Source organism: Galleria mellonella, unplaced genomic scaffold (genome assembly GCF_026898425.1).
Source record: "Galleria mellonella isolate WM207_F2 unplaced genomic scaffold, CSIRO_AGI_GalMel_v1 utg74, whole genome shotgun sequence".
NCBI classification, from domain to species: domain Eukaryota; kingdom Metazoa; phylum Arthropoda; class Insecta; order Lepidoptera; family Pyralidae; genus Galleria; species Galleria mellonella.
The window spans coordinates 244,020-259,826 of NW_026442147.1; the positions used below are offsets into that span (position 1 = coordinate 244,020).

The 15,807-nt window shown below is 28.2% G+C and overlaps 1 protein-coding gene across 2 annotated transcripts in view; it reads left to right on the top strand.

Annotated features, from left to right (window-relative positions):
* Positions 1 to 15,807, top strand: part of LOC113516069 (cGMP-dependent protein kinase, isozyme 2 forms cD4/T1/T3A/T3B) — a 146,347-nt gene that overhangs the window by 27,785 nt on the left and 102,755 nt on the right. Inside the window, exon 1 of one of the 2 annotated variants that reach the window (XM_026900418.3) lies at positions 1,890 to 2,127. The exons of the other annotated variant lie outside the window; for it this stretch is intronic. The gene's annotated coding sequence lies outside the window, so the exon portion shown is untranslated. Of the gene's footprint in view, positions 1 to 1,889; positions 2,128 to 15,807 lie in introns of those variants that run through there. 2 annotated transcript variants of the gene reach the window in all.

The following is a 15,807-nucleotide window of genomic DNA, read 5'->3' on the forward strand; positions in this document are numbered from 1 at the left end:
TTATAAATAACCCAGAATGATTACATCATAATTCTTGTTTAATATTATAAATTTGAGTTTGTTTGTTTGTTACCTTATAGCGTCTTAACTAATCACTATGGAATTTCATGTACAAATACATTATGGAGTGGAGAAAGATGTAAGCTATTTCTTATCCCGGTCACGCGGACGATGTCGCGGGCAAAAGCTAATGGGGTAATAAATGTGGATTGGATTATAACATATCGAATAAATAAAAAAGAGGCTTAATTATTTTTTGCAATACAAATAAAATGTAATAAATGACAATGAAAATAAAATATTTAAGGAATTGTCTACACTCCATTATTATAAACAATTTATCATAATATCATGTTATAATATATTATTCGATAATAATTTATTAAAATCGAACAATATACTCATGTTTTGAATCGTAGAATACACCCATTGGTATGACATGTATTTAGATGTATTTTAATGATAAAATTATCTACCCAGATATATATATATATATATATATATATATATATATATATATATATATATATATACATATATATATATATATATATATATATATATACATATATATAACAATTATAACAATCATTAGGTATACCTATTTATAACAATCTTATCATCAAAAATAGTCATATTTGAATTTAATGCTTAATCAAAATCAGCTTTTCCGGTGTACCTATGTATAGTTTTCATTGTAAGAATATCTGTTGTTCTAATAAACGTGACCTTAGAAATTAACAATTAACAAGGAATACAAATTACAAAATTGTTATATTTTTTTATAAGATAGAAATAAGATGATGCACCACTTGGTGGAAAATAGTAACTCTCATGTATAGACATGATACTATTCATATGTGGATATCACAGAATAATATTTATCGTTTACTGCATTTAAGTTTTTTTTTTATACAACTTAGAATGGCAAACAAGCTTACGGTCCACCTGATGGAAAGTGGTAACCGTACCCCCAATGCGTTGCCATTCCTGAGGACTCGGGTGTTATTCCTCTGCACCCAGTAAATTCACGCCAAAAATTTAAGTTATAAAGAAGTATGTCTTCATAAGATTTTGTGTAATATACCCATATATTGTTTTACTAAATGCTAAATAATTATATCAAATATCTGGTCCTCAAGCTAGAATATTTCATGTTATAAAAAATAAGGCAACGAACATCTAGGGGCACGACCCAGAACATCCAGACCTGAGCTAATTTAGGAAAGTTCGTTTCCTAAATTGACTTATCTGAGAATCGAACCCGAGACCTCATCACATAAAGAACCGTGCCCAGCACGGCGCCATTTACGGATAAATACTTTGTAAGTTTATATGCAATTTTGTTTATTTAATCTATTTGAATTTATTCGTAACTAGTTCATTGCTCCCTACTTCATACGCATGGATTTTAAGTATAGGAAAACCAATGCAATAAAGCACTTTTAGACGGCGTACCAAGATGACATACACACCATATTTCAAATTACACCTTCAGGAACATAACTGTAGAAATCGCATCCAATTTAGTGCCATAGTTTTGGCATATTCCAGAACAAACATACTGACAACAGACATAAAATTTCTAAAAAAAATAATATTTTGGCGTCTATTGGTCTTAATAAAACCCTTTATATTAATTTAATTTAAGCATCTTTTTATTGTGCAAACATTATCTAGTTACAATTTTATTATATTAGTAAGGTAATGTTATACTTATGTAATATTTAGTAATTAAAACCTGTTCAAACCGGAAGAAGTTGTTATCGCGCGTTACGATAACCCCTTATTGTCTCGCGCCTCTGCCTTGCACCGCGACCGAAGTAGTTGTAGCACTTGTAACTAGTAAATCAACCCAACTACGCCCGTTAGCGTCTCAATATAAATTTATTGTCCACACGGCTTTATCAAGTGCGCTCGTCTCCACTCGCAGATATAATACAATTATCTTTAAACATATCATTGTTTGTGTCGAAAATCGAATTACGTTTGTTCAAACATTCAATCAGCGTGACAAATAATCTATTGAGTTATTTGTGGTATAGTTTCGTGTGATACAATATTCATGTGTGGATTTCAGTGATAGTTAAACTGAGTCCCTTTTAGTTCAGTCCGCTGTATAATTCGGTAAGCACTAGATTGATCATGGATGTTTTCTTTTGTTTCTTATAGATTTTTTATGAAACTCTAGCCAAACTAGGCAAGTAAGCTGATGGCCCAGCTGATGGAAAGTGATAAACGGCGCTTACAGACTTGAACAGTACTATGAACATAACAGAATATACTGTCGCCCATGATAGCATTCATTCGTTGTCATTCTTGAGAATTAAAGTGTTATGCTTCTGTAATTTGTTATTATTTATTGTTCGTTATTTCCAAATTGTGAAATAAAATTAATGAACTATATAATTTTCTTTTTCATATTAAATGCTAGAGCGAATTTCTAATCTATTTTTATATAAGACATCATATACAATAGTATATACATATAATAAAGTTATCTACAAAAAAATACATACATAAAATTTCAATGTGCATTAAAGTTTAAATAAATAAATAAATATAAAATATCACAAACTTTATTTTATAAAAACGCTTCACTTTTGAAAACATACAGCAATAGAAAATCTAATAACTGAATAACTCATCATACAACTTTTCTAAGGAAATATTTTATGTAATTTGGAATGACAAAAAACCTAATGATCCAACAATCACCAACCCATCATTTATAAATAAGAACGTCATCGTAGACTTTATAAGATAAATTCACTCTGGCGCTCATGGTACCCCTCATGCAAGGTTATGCTTTCATACCCTGCAATTTTACTGCAATATATATCCCACCCTTCGAACCAAAACACGATCATGCAAGAACAGCTGCTTGCAAACAGAAACACATACGTGTACACTATAGATGTATGTGGTTAAAATCTTTTATAACTTATATTTTTTACCTTTTTCACTTTTTGTAGTCGCATTGTATATCTGTTTTGTAAATCTTCTTTCGTTGAACATTCTTTCGACAAGCAAGCCATTATTTTTTATGGAAAAATAAAACTTACACCCTTATTGTAGCCTATTCAGTTTGTATGTATTTCTAATAAAGAATTTATGATTTGTTGCACTCATTTCATTTCTTTACATACGAGTAGAGAAAAATATTTATCTGGAATTATACAACATCAACAGTAGTATAAACAGTCATAATTTCCAATGACCCTTTTACATAATTGTATAACTTTACTACGTTTTATCAGTTATATTTCTATTTCATAGATCGTAGTTCGATTTACAATAATAATATAAAACTTCAAGATCCCTATTCCACGTTACGTTTCACACAGCTCTGAATTAAAATAGTTATTTCTTATTTCACAAATGTGAGACAATTATCAAGAACTTGCCGTACATATGAAATTTCATATTTTGATGTTATATTTTTAGAAGTTTTATAAGAATATTTTGCCACGTTTGATTATAAATGTCACTGTTTTATTGAATAATTGCATAATTTAGTTAAATATGCACTATATTCAGAGCTGATTGTTCGTATCTACTCGTATATATCTCGAGTTATTGTATATCAATGTATTAATGTAAATAATGTAATTATAATGTAATTGTAAACTATGGGTATATACCTGAAAATAAACAGTATTATTATTATTATTGGTAGATTATTATTATTTTTACGCATACCTACCAATAATAATAATAATACTCTTTATTTTCAAGTATATTTTATTATAATTAATTATAATTATTGAAATATGAAATTATATCAAAAATTTCATATAAAATAAAAATAAACAATACATGTATATTATTTAATTATTGTATTAATTTTATTCTTGCTTCCTAGAACGCATTTTTTATTAAATACTCATTTGTACTCATTATAAAGTAAATTTGACTAATGTCGAGAAATACAAGCAATGACTCGTGTTTGAAGTCATTGTTCTATTGTAATAGCTACAAATAAAATACAACGAAAAAGATTGAGTAACACATGTCACATTTAATTTTGTCGGCTTATTCTTTGTTCTAGTTTTTTTTCTATCCTCTATTCTTAGATAACACAATTTAAACTAAAATTAAACAGTCCAATCCAATATCTTCTTCGTTTGTGTTCCCATTAACTAAAAAATTTCCTCATGTCAGTTATCTAAATATAATTTAACACTTTCCTCCACAAAAAGGTTCAAACGTGCAACGTTCAAAATTATTTGCACTGAAAACATACTATTTAGAGTATTAGTAAAAAAAACTTGAAGTTCCATACTAATATAGCGCATTCAGGTATTTAGTATGATGCATGTTTTTTAGGAAAAGTGTTCAACATCATAGATAGATAATTACAAAGACTTCTTAATAGAATACTAATGATATCGGTTTTACCCTGTATATAATAATCATATCAAATTGTAAAGTAATTTAGCTCTAATAGTTAAGTAAACGTTAGAAGAATGATTTTCATATAAAGTTATAAAATCAAATCCGGGATCCTGATATTTATATAGACGTTCTTTCTTTGAAAGTTAATTCTCTATACATTTATGCTAGTATACATCTCAATGCGCACCCAAGGCGACAATTCTAGTGCTTAAAATGTATTTATTAATAAATAATTTATTTTCTCACCACAGGGAAACTATATTATTAACCATTGAATAACGGAAGAAGTTTTCATACTATACTAATGAAAATTTATCGCTCATAATGTATTCAGTAGCTGAATTCCTTGTTTCTTAGTTATGAATGATTTGGTCCAAATTAAAATTTTATCATTATTGTCATAAAGCTTAGTAATTAAACATAAACAGAGAACTCATAAAACGGATTTATTTCTAGAGTTTTTATTAATCGCTTAAAAACAGATCCAATTTAAAAATAGAAATGAACGAGTTTGAATTTGGAATTAGAATCACAATGATCGAGAAGCAAAAGTGATAAAATACCAAAAGTGTTACCTCTTCCACTTTTGGAGTATGACACTTTCATGTTTTGCACTTTCTCTCATTAACTCTTGTGTGTTAACTTTGGTCATTTTTGTCGTCTTTACATATAGGTAAATGTTGATCTAACACCGTGTCCTTACTCGTATTATACTAAGGTCACTTCAGATTACATCTACTGCCGAACGAGATTAGGATGGATCTTTTTTGGTTCTTTTGTTTTTGGCAAATTGATCGTTCTTTGTCAATTTACTACAGTACTAAAACTTATAAATTTACATAAAGATATGACAGGATGATATAAGATATGCTCTTTATTATATACATATATATATATATATATATATATATATATATATATATATATATATATATATATATATATATATATATATATATATATATTACAGAGGTTTTCTTAATAAAAATTATGCATAAATTTCAATAGAACCATGTATTTCAATGTCCAGAATGTATAAATAGAATTATCGAAGACACCACACTTTTCCGATGGTTTTTTCCGATGACTTATTTAAAAATCCGGTGGCTAAATATATAAGAATAACATTTTTTCTGAAGAAAATATTATATAATGGAAAATTATTTTATATTACGCAGACGCTTCACTATATTTATATATATTTTGATAAAAAGACATGCCAAGAATGCCAAGATTGTTTACTAAATATGTCAAGAGCAAAAAAAAAAAACAGATAATAGTTGTTGTGATTTATTTCTAAAAAAAAAAACAACTATGTTCAATAATGAACAAGTTTTACATAAAGTTTTTGTATTCACATGTTGTGGTTGATCATGGGCGGCGGTAGTCACTTACCATCAGGTGAGCCGCATGCTCGTTTGCCCCCTGTGTTGTAAAGAAAGAAAAATGCAATGATATTTCAGTACAAGACGAAAAGGTATATGTGTCACCAGCACGTCGAAAATAAGATCTGGAGATGACACTAATTATCAGTATTATAACATTTGAAAACATTTCTCATTTCATTTGATTAATATAATACAAAACAAAGAAAAAAAAAACAATGAGTAATAATGAATTACTTTTACATAACATATATATACGAGTATATTATGTATTTTCATTTAAATGTGTTTCAAAGAGCAATGGCCGTTATCTTCTTGATTGATTACGATCAGATAATAAAAAAAATCTATTATTATATGACAGATTTGTGTCAAATGATATTAGGTTTATAATTTTCATCCATCAATTCATAGAGAAAATAATATAGACAAAAAAGACAACCTTAATATAGAAAAAATAAGATGGCTGGTATAGCTTAACTCCACGACAGGTGACATTTAGGATGTATACTTTGTATACTGTGTATTGCTACTCGTATTACTTATACTCGGCGACAGCTGACTTATCACTTGTCATTTTCTTGTTTAGTTGCCACTGTGTTTATAGCTAAGAATAGGAACTTTGATGGCTTGTTTATGGCGCTTAAGGGACGGTTCTATTAGTAAAACAGAATATCAAGTATAAAGAATCGAAAACGGACAATAAGTCTTGAGGCTCCCATCTACTTGTTATTGATGATATGTTTTTTAAAAAATGTCCACTTTCGCACGTCTTTGTCCTCAGCAATGGCAACAGTTGTCACCATGTTTTATGGGATAGGCCGAAGGCTTGTTTGCAATTCGTAGTTACATAAAAAAACGGTATTTATGACTCATAATAATTTTTACATCTAGAAAACCTAATCAAACTTCGTTTCAATTGTCCACGCACTAACGAGGTAGGCGGCAATACATGGCTACTAACATAAAAAAAAAATATATAGTAAATTGAACCTCAATACATTCGCGCGTAATATTGTACATATGTACAGTTTATGTATCATATCACGAGGTTTCAATTACAACTCACTCGCTAAATGAGGTACAGACCGCTTATGCGTCATTGCTAAGCATTACAAAAATCAACTCGCCTGGGTGCCCTTTTAAAATGGAAATGCAGCTGACAAATTGTAAAAGATTGATATTCGATTATTACTTTTGTTATTATATATTTGTTTTTTCTTTTTTTTTACATTTGGACTGGAATTTCATTATCATTTTAATCTTCAGAGATGACGATTAATTATCATACTTATTTACTTCGTCATTTTATTACAAATATAACTTTTAATATTAATTATCTACATAGACTTTTAATATATATCTATATCTACTTTTTCTTAAGTTAGAACCAGATCAATTATTTTTTCAAAACTATTAAGAAATTAGAATAGTATTTAAAGTATAGTATTATTTCATGGTTTGATTATTTGCTTGACACATCTCATTAGCTAAAACAATCGTTGTAAAATTTGACTTTACATGTAGTATTTGAAATAGTGTTTTTTTTTTTAATGAATGATAATGATATATGTAGTAACTTCGCTTGCGCTAACGGTATTCGCCGGCGGCGCATCAGTGAGGAATGATAGAGGAGGATGAAAAGGTAGTAGCCTATTGTGATTACACCAGGAATTCAGCAATTCAATCCAGTATGACGGTTTCCAAGAAGGACGACGTGAAAGTCGACCTGACAAGGTATATTGCTAGCAATGAGACTGGTAGTTCGCATTACTAACACTCCCTCCTCCCCCTCTCCTTTTAAATAGTGCAGGACAAATACTACTATTTATCTTATTCAATACATTGCGGTCATGTAGGTAATGTCGCAAGCGCAGCTAATTCGGATACGTTATGTGTTATTCCCGTACCAACAAACAACACTTTTTACAGTTTACTTAGGAAGTACACATATTTGTTAGACATGTTATCGAATAACGTGTTTATTGATTTAAATAATTTATAATATTAAAATTTCCGTAAAAAATCGAATGTTTTCAGTTCTCTCGTCCGTATTGTTCGGTTTCTGTTTTATACTATATTCTTAAATGGAACTGACCTTTTTCAACAATGAAACATGGTTTTTTTGATGTTTTTCGACCCATGATTTGACAATGAAAAATTGAATGTTAGAATGAGAAACGCAAATTTTGTCATTTTTGAATTCTTGATTTCCATTTATTTATTTATTTAACACATTACAAAAAAAATAATACAAAAGGCGGATTAAATGCTGTATAGAATTTTGAAATGTAATTATTTGGTGAAAATGTTGAAAATTATTATTATTATATGATTTCTATTCTAATATATATAATATATTTACATTATTCATTTTACATACGGCTAACGTCTTCAATTTCTACAAAGTATATGTTTTGGCATTGATATGACATGTTTAATATCCAATATTCAAAGGGGCAGACCTCACTCAACATATCGCTGACACCTCATTGAAAGGAGTCTGTCAATCAAATACCGAAGTGGCCTTTTTATTGAAACACCCGGATACTGACAACAGTGGTCTGAAAAAGTTCGAAGGTTCCCTAAAAGGAAAAACATAAATATTTATTTTGCTGTGAGAAATTGACAATGTTTCGGAACGTTGAATTGTATTGTCAAAACATTTTGGCGATAACTCAAAATAAATTAATGTAATATTAGTATTTTTTATTAATATGTATTTGGTATCTATTTATATATTTACCCTTTTGAGGGCAAATCGATAATATAAATGTGACCATTTTCTGTTGCTGTGGAGTACACAGGTTGTCAGTTTGTATTACTTTTTTATGTTCTTTCATTTTTTTTGTGCATGTTTATTTATTTTTCTTGTGTGTGCTCTATTTACAAATAAAAGTATTACATATTCTTTACTTCATTACGTTTAATTGCATTTTTATTTTATTTCATAAATCATCCATTCATTTGCATCTACGTATTTAATCCATGTCTGTAGATGTTACATACGAGATTAATTTCATATTAATTGTAGGTGTTTAAAAAATAAATTTTCCACCTATTAGTTAGTATCCAACACTAATACCTTTACGCAATATCTTGCAACGAAATTATTTAAAAGTATGTTTCTTTATCCACTATATTTGTATATATGTGTATATGTTTTCACAGTTTAACTACTGATCTGTTTTGTATGTAAATTAGGAGAGAGGTATTTTAAATCTCAAGGATATATAAAAAACATTACGTAAGTATTTTTTTATAAATTCTAAGCAAACGGAGCGACGATTGATGACCATTAATTTTTATTTTGAACCGACTTTAAAAAGGGCAAAGGTTCCCAATTCGTTGTATATTTTATGTTAGGAAATATACATCTATTTCATATACAAAAACCTAAAGTACACGATTAGACATTAAAAAATAGTACCAAAAATAGAGCGCATATCAACCGAATCATGCACTCACTTCTATCTATATTTGTAGCCAAATGAAAATACAACATTTAAAAAAATATAACGTTTGAACACGAATTTTTAGAATATCAGGTAGATATTCTAGATAGAGATTCTATATATGTGTAGCTGATTATTTAAGCACTTTAAACATGAAAGAAACAGGTTTCTTTTGATTTTAATTCGGGACACTTTCGGATGTAACTTTTGTTTGTCAATGTGTTACAATTTTTTTTGCATGTTTGACAAATATTCCAATTGATTTTGATCATTATGTTTTATCATAAAGGATATATACCTGTTTTTGGTTCCATATTTATTTGTGACATTGAGTAAAATAATAACTATTTATTGTCATATCTAGTCCATATTATTAATGTTTTTGAAATTGAAATCGGTTGATTTTATGAAAACGAATCATTATACCTATTTTAAAGCTACTGGGTGGAACGTAGTTAAACAAACAATCGTCTAAGCCATGGTCACATATATTTTATATAATTTACTATTGACAGCACAACTATTGTATTTATTTCCATTGTGGTTCTATTGACATTTGCTCTAAATAACAATGATAAATGATTATAAACGATACAAAGTTATTATTTCTACGTAGATTTGTAATAACGTTGACAATTCAGGAATGCCATGCGACGCAACATGTGGGTATGAGTTGGAGGTATAGACGTTGATACTCTTAGTATCGGAATAATTACTAGTAAACACTAAAATTATAATTCAAATATTCTTTTCCGAGAAAAGTTATATTAACCATTACAAAATTAATATGACACACAAAAGCAAACCCTATTGCAGGATTAAGAAAACTTGTTTAGAATTAGCGAATATATATATGTTATAATATAACCTACAAAAAATATAATAGTAATATTTATTTGTGAAGTCGCGCTAAGAGCAAGAAATATAAAAAAATACAGATATTTACAACCTTCTATAAGAAACGTCATATTTCATTAAACTGTCTGGTAATGTACTCTATTATAATTATAACCTATCATTAAATTCTAATCGACAAAAACAAAACTATCATTATCCAGTCAGTTTTCATAAAATTTTTCTCATTATTTGATGTCATACCGGACGGAAGTCGCTTATTAAATAACGAACATCCAACATTCGCATTAAAAACTGCACAGCTACATGACATTTGGAAAAATATAACGTTTTTTTCCATCTGTTAAAAAATGATATGTAATGAAAACAATACCACTTGGTAGTCGTTAAACACTATGTTTAATAACCCGCTACTCAATGAAGAACAATTATTCTCAATTCAAAATAAACGCGATTTCTTCAAACATTGTGTCAGACTAGCATCTTGTAAATCACATAATTGAACATGTGACATCGCGCAGACAGTGTAGAATTGGATTTAATTGAACCAGTCTAAAAATAGATGGGAAAGAAGAGAGAGTTAATACTTGTGGTAAATATAAATTGTTGTTACACAAGATGTTTTGTCTGCTATTATTAATTTGATATCACATATTTTTGTAATAAAAATTATCAGATTGTATTGCAAGTATTCATGGCCGCTTCGTTTGTATATATTCTTCGCTTATATTCGTGCGTGTCTCAAAAAATCAATTGTCTGATGGTATTTCGAAAATTGTACATTTGAATATATACATAAAAGATATATACAGAAAATTTGAATATTTTGTCAATATCAATGCAATAAAACAATTTAAAGTACTTAATTCTAAAAAAACGAAGAAATAATAATAAGATTATTCTTTATAACAGAAGATAGCCACGTCTTTGGCTAATAGGTGTAATGATTTTTTAAATAAATAAACAAACAACTTTATTGCATTTATTTGAGATCAAATTGTTTGTAATGTTACTGTTTAATTAGCGGTAAAGGCTGTCGACACTTTTATGAGTGACATTTCTTTAGCAAGTTTCAATGAACTGGTTTCATTTGAATAATTGTTGGTAAAAATATAAATAAATATCTATTTACTTTATACATAATTAGAAATAAACTGTGATAAGCCAAATGAAACGTAAATTATTAAATTATAATATGTAAAATAATTATAATAATACACATAAATAATGCCAATTTATGTAAATAATAGAGGAAAATGTCAATACGATAGTAGATATATAATAGTGACTAATATAGCAATATTCTAAGAACACAGAGACTATGACATGTTGCCTTATGCAGTATATGTAGGTACAATAATAAAATCGTAAAGATTAACAATACAGTCTGTACTAAAATTAACAAATTGAAGCCAATACAGAAATTTATAGAATTGATATCTGTTATAGATTGATTGGATTGCGACAAAATTTTACAATTACAAGTAATTAGTATTTGTCCCAGTTTAAAAATTGAGGACGTTCTATAAAAAAAGTACATAGTTCAGTGAAATATGAAATATGTGTATATATATATATATATATATATATATATATATATATATATATATATATATATATATATATATATATATATATATATATATATATATATATATATATATAGCTTCATTTCTTTTTTGAATCCTTGTCTTTTAAATTGAATAATTTATATTTACAAACAAATTCTCTAGATGGTGATAGTACAAAATAATCTTTAGATTGTCTATAGTCTTAGGTTGTAGTTTTTTTTTTATGTTTGTTGTCTTATAATTCCGTCAGTTATACGTGGAAAATACACATTAATAAAATATGTAGCAAATTAAGTCAGTACGCATTTGTACTATATAAACTAAATAAATAAGTCAACCAAAATACAGTACTAGTGGCTTACCATGCTTATGTAACGTCGACAATACGCTATGGTATATTTTCTGGGGCAATGATACTGACTGAAACCTTGCTTTTAAAGCTCAAAAGAGATGTCTAATGGCAGCTTGCAATATTAAATCGGTAGACAGCTGTAAGTCACTATTCAAAAAACACAACATATTGACATTACCTGTGTTATATATTTTTGAGCTGGCTTTATTTGTTAAAAATAATTTAAATAAATATGTTATAACAAATTAAAAAAATAATAGACAGCACCACAAAATCATTTCAAACCAATATAGAAAGACATTATTCACTAAGTGTCTTGGGGATGGCACCTACAATATATAATAAATTACCTAAATCCCTCACAGACATAGATAACATAAAGAAATATAAAACTAAACTGTATAAATACCTAGAAAACAGAACATACTATTCAAATGACGATTTCCTTGAAGATAAATGTAATAAATTTCTATAATTATAATTTTTTACTATTAATGTGACATTGCTGATTTTTCTTTTTATATATTTTTTTTCTTATATAATTGCAAATTTGTATACCTCGATAGATGGGGTTGATCATAGAGGACTTATATTGTTTTACCATCCATTGTTACCTATGTATCACAAAATAAATAAATAAAATAAAATATATATATATATATATATATATATATATATATATATATATATATATATATATATCTGAAAGTCCCATCGAAATTTTATCAAATCGATGCAGTAGGTAAGTTTTTAACACAAAATTGAAGTTAGTTTTTTATGTAAAAAACAATCTTAAATTATGTTTATAAATTAAATAAAAATTAACTGCCTTGCGGACGAAGCTGTGGCCATAGTTTAATAAAACCTATTTTCCATACGACCGAAGGAAACAACACTGTAATATTTAACTTTAATAGTCATGATGATTTACCATGACATTAAAATAATTAAGTGTTCATGTTCCACTTTAGTACACACCTTACAATAGAGCCTTGCAGGTGTTGACTGGATAATGGAGTTGTAACTTTTCGTTTCTATATTAATATTTTATATACTAATTATCAAAATAATATAATTTGTGTATAAACATAATCTACGTTTGCATGTTTATAATATATATTGTATACCTTCTCTTACAAAAATTAAGTAAAAATAAACCACTTGCAAAAATTTTTCATCAGTCACTCAGTGTAGGGATAAACAATCATTTAATTATTACAATGGTAAATGGTAGGCGTTACACAGTTATAATAATAATATTAAAGCGCTTTTTAATGTTTAAAAGATATTTACAAGGAATGACAGAGATGCAACAATATTAATTTAAGAAATATAATTACTGCAGGTATAGTGGAGTGGGGTGTAGTACAAATTGTTACTATTTTAGTGAACTTCATCACTAATTAATACTAAATAATTCATATAATTAATATTAATTTAGTAATTAGAGGAAACATTTTGTGTAAAAAAATTGAAATGGACGTTGGTGTTAAAAATCGATTTGTGGAAAACTCACACCCCTAGCTAGTGGGTCGGAGTATCAAGTAAATTAAGATAAGATCTATCTAATCAAATCAGTCACTTTCTAAAAATTAATAGAATACTTTCAAAGTTGACAGTATTCCATTAGTGAGTGAAAACTAAATTTTGTTTAATTTATTTATTTTAATCATCATATCAGCCTTTAACTATCCACTGCTAAACAAAAGCCTCTCTTATTAAAGGGGTTTTGCCAGTGGTTGCCACGTTAGGCAGGCGGGTTGGCAACCGCAGTTAGGCTTTGGTGATATTTTAATAGGGACGCTGTTACTCATCCCTCGATCATTGAATTCCTTTAGTCGCCTCTTATGACATGAGAAAGGAAAGAGTGGCCGGCATAAAGCCTGGACCAAACGGCAATTTATTTATTTACATATTTTTTTTTATTTAAGCATCTCATACTAACTGGACAGCTGAGTGCACCATGTTAACGTAGGGGGCTCAACATTTTTATCATTTCTCTACCAATATTTTTTGAAGGAAAGTATTCTATTAAACTGATAGAACTCACTCTTAACAGAATGCTCAGTATTTTGGTTTCAGTATAATAATACAATTAAATACTTTTTACAATGATTTATTATATATTATACCTGTTAAATATACTTCAGAATTAAAAGCGTAATTATTGTAACCTTTATTATTGAAAAATGACTCGGAAAGCTGCGTCAATTGTAATTATATGTTGAAAATGATGATTAATGTTTAGATATAAGGCCTATGTACACTTGTCAGTGCATAAGTGCTCGAGTAATTTGTTAAATGATAAACTAATGAAATTTGACATGAACATGAATATAATTATTAAAGATTTAAATGATGATAAACTAATAAATTAACATAAAAACAAATATTTAGAAACTCTGCGTAGAATAATTACGATACAGAAATGTATAGATAAAATACAATTATTGAATTCTCTATCAAAGAATTAAATTAAGTATGCCTTGTAATTCGGATTTTATACGTGTATATACGTGTACTTTGAATAAAAAAAAAGTTCAATATTTTTAAAGTATTTACTTTTGGCAATTTGAAATAAAGTTATTTTTTGTATGTACATCATAGGATATCTTCGTTAATGATGATGATTATTTTTTCAGCCGAAATTTTTGTACCCACATTATTCCCATACTAATTTTCTCAATTTTCAACTCAAGTAATTTGTTATGGGAAAGAGTCATAAATTATAAAATTTATAGTAGGAGTAGTTGTCGAAGATTAGTATCTGTAATCTAATATTTTTATTGTTAGTAATATTTAATCTTATCATTCACTATCATTATATAAAGGAAATGCTAATTACATATAGTCATTGTTAAATCGTTGCTAATATGTAAGCGTAGACAGTTATCATGTTCCTAATTTCTTACTAATACTAGTATTAAAATTTATGACGTGTTTGGAAGTTATTTACTCAATAACGTATGAATAAATACGTAATAATATCTGAAATAAAATTCTATACACAAACAAATTATTTCCTAGAATATACCAGAGCAGAATATAATAGAATATAGTCCACTTTTTACTATCATGATCATCATATCAGTTATTACCAGTCCACTGCTGAACATAGGCCTTTGTCTATTAGAAAATTTTGCCAATAGTAGCCACACTTGGCAAACGGATTGGCAAACGCAGATAGGGTTTGGTGATGTTTAAAGAGGGATGCTGCTGTCCGTCCCTCGACCATTAGTTCCCTTGGCTCTTACGACACGCAGGGGAAGAAAAAGATAGTATTCGAATTTAAACTTTTTCCGACAACATAAATTTTTCACTGAATTAACTTAAATGTTAGCAACATTTTTTAAATAAATGAGCCCATATTTTTTATAATATGCATACGGCCAATCTAATGGTAATCATTAACCGTAACATGTGCAAAGGAAGGAAGGAGATTTAGCAGCAATGGGATCTAATAACTCTATTGTTAGTAATATAGATATCTTATCATTTTGACCTCTTACTTGTGGAATTCGGCATGATGGGCCATCATCATCACCCCTCATCCATCTGGTGGTGCCTTGCCAGCATGCCGATAGTCCAACCGAGGTTAGCATTCCATTTCCACCCATTGAAAAAAAACGTAGCCCATGAACACCTGCAATTCTAGGGTTGTCACGTGCGCGTAACTGTTCTTGGATTAGACACAAACACAAATCATTCGGACCTTGGTAGATGTGACATTTTGTACTATCCATAGCTGATTGTGTGTATATGAGATACCCTTTATACTATATTCTATAGAT